This window comes from Macaca mulatta, chromosome 4 (genome assembly GCF_049350105.2).
Source record: "Macaca mulatta isolate MMU2019108-1 chromosome 4, T2T-MMU8v2.0, whole genome shotgun sequence".
NCBI classification, from domain to species: domain Eukaryota; kingdom Metazoa; phylum Chordata; class Mammalia; order Primates; family Cercopithecidae; genus Macaca; species Macaca mulatta.
The window spans coordinates 48,600,634-48,603,400 of record NC_133409.1 but is presented as its reverse complement, the minus strand read 5'-3'; positions in this window follow the sequence as shown (position 1 = coordinate 48,603,400).

The window sequence follows — 2,767 nt, the reverse complement described above, 5'->3', positions numbered from 1 at the left end:
CATTTTATTGAGTTCTAATAATTAGTGTCCATAAAGCTAAAAAATGTTTTAAAATTAAAAATTTTCTTTCCATCCTTGTTTATATTGTCAAGGATTCATGTTTCTCTCTCTCTTTCTTTCCAGTTACCCCATGTCATTAGTTTGCATATTTATTGATACTTTTACAGGTGAGATACTGTATTTATTAATCAATTTATCAATTTTGCTGTTTTTCTGCTTATTTAACTTCTGCTTTTATTTTTATTATTTCCTCATATATCTCTATGTTTTGGTTTTGTTTTCTACTTCTTCTGCTGAATATGTAGTTTGTTTTCTTCATTTAGTTTTGTGTAAAAATAAAATCTAAGGCTATATATTTTTTCTGTGTATAGCTTTGGCCACATTCATTAAGTTTAATTATGAGATATTGTGCCATTATTTCCTGAATAAATTGCAATCCCTTTTAAATTTTCCTCTTTAACATACTTTTCCTTCCTCAAAGAGTTAGTTTTAAGATTATTAACTACCTTTTTTAGAACAGGTAATATAATTTTTTCAAAAATAAAAAAATAACATGCATAATGAACAATCTCCCACCAATTCTATTTCCATTTTATCAGTCCTGTTTTCCCCTGTACCATTTAAATGGACAACTTTTTACACTTTTATGTATCCTTCTAAAGTTTTCTTATGTGCATACAAGCAAAAATCCACTTTTATCTCCCCCCACCCATTTTGAAAAGTGGCATGCTATACACACTATTCAACATATTTCTTTTTAGAATTTAAAGTTGATTTTTAGAAAATTTTCAATATCAGCGCACAGAATGTCATCATTTCTTTTCTCCCTTCTTCCTTCTTTTTACAGCTCCTCCTTTATACAGTAGTCATTAAGTGGAGGCATCATAATTTCTAAAAGCAGTTTCCTATTATTAACATTTCAATTGTTTCCATTTTTTCCTATTACAAACTTTGCTGCAATTAATAAGCTTAACATATGTGGAAATATGAGTTAGCATAAGTTCTGAGTAATAGAACTGCTAGGTTAAATGATTTGTGCATTTGTAATCTTAAAAGATATAGACAAATTCCTTTCTATAAGGATTGTGCCTGTTTGTACTTCCACAAGCAATTATGAAAGTGTCTATACTCTTATTCAGTAGAACGTGTGGTCAAAGGCTAGAAGTTTTGTCAATCCAATAGATATAAATGATATTCAGTGTGGCTTTAATATGTACCTTTTCTTATTATGATTGAAGTTGCATTCTTTTCATTTGTTTAAGAGATACTTTGTTTTACTCTGAATTATTCGTGTTTTCTTGCCATTATTTTCCTATTAGGTTATTGTTTTCTTTCTTTTTTAAGGATCTCTATATATATTAGGAAGATAAACCATTTGTAAAAATATGTCAGGGTAAAAGATGCAAGATATAGATCCAACTTTTTTTATCCAGATCACTTTCCAGTTGTCCTAATGATATTGAAAAACCTATCCTTCCTTGGTGATTTGAGGTACAACTTTTATTATATTCCAAATTCCTACATGTATTCATTTCTATTATTGTTCTTCCTATTTTGTTCTATTAGTTGGTGTATTCATAGTCAATTTCCTACTGCTTTATTAAATGAGGCCTTTATAATATGTTTTAATACTTGGTTGGGCTAGTCTTCTAGTTCTTTCTCATTGCTTTTTTAACTCAGAGCTTTCCTATCAATTCTTGCTTGTTAATTTTTATCTATGATCTTAAAGATTAACTTGTCTAGTTTCAAAAATAAGCATATAAATAAAAAACAGAGGTTTGTATTTTTGAATAATAAATTAACCTGGAACTTGGTATCTATGATACACTCTTGCTTTCTAAGTACATGGTATGTGTTTCCATTTCTTCAAACCTTCTTTTGCATCATTTAATAGTTTCAAATTTTTTTTTTTTTTTTTTTGAGACGGAGTCTCATGCTGTTGCTCAGGCTGGAGTGCAGTGGCGCGATCTCGGCTCACTGCAAGCTCCGCCTCCCGGGTTCCCGCCATTCTCCTGCCTCAGCCTCCTGAGTAGCTGGGACTACAGGCGCCCGCCACCGCGCCCGGCTAATTTTTTGTATTTTTAGTAGAGACGGGGTTTCACTGTGTTCTCGATCTCCTGACCTTGTGATCCGCCCGCCTCGGCCTCCCAAAGTGCTGGGATTACAGGCTTGAGCCACCGCGCCCGGCCTCAAAAATTTTTTTATAAAGCTGTTGCTATTACAAAGGGTCCTTTTCTTCAATTATATCCCATTACATCTTATGTATAATAAAACTATGGATTTGCATGTATTTGTACTCTATAACCTTATTATCTTAATTTCAAAGTCAGCTTTCAGTTTATTGTTTTGGATGTGTGTAACAGATTGTAGTTTCCAAATCTAGCCACCAATATCTGGTCATCACATATATTCTTTCTACAATGTAACATTGATAGTTTCCCATCAAGACATGGGGATCTATATTCCCTTTCCTTGAAATTAGGCCAGACTATGACTGCAGCAGAAGTGATACTATGTGACTTCTGACTCTAAATCATATTAAATAAAAACTTTTCATTGGGCCTGCTAAGATCCAGGCACCACATTGTGATAAGGCCAAGCAACCACATGGAAAAGACACACAGTCACATGGGGTGAAGTGGAGAAGCAATGTGAAGAGGCCACATATCATTGTTCCAATCACAGCCTTAGCTGAGGCCTCAGTCAACCACCAGCAGCAATCACTGGGCATATAAGTGAGCGAAACTTCAGAGGATTCTAGCCACCA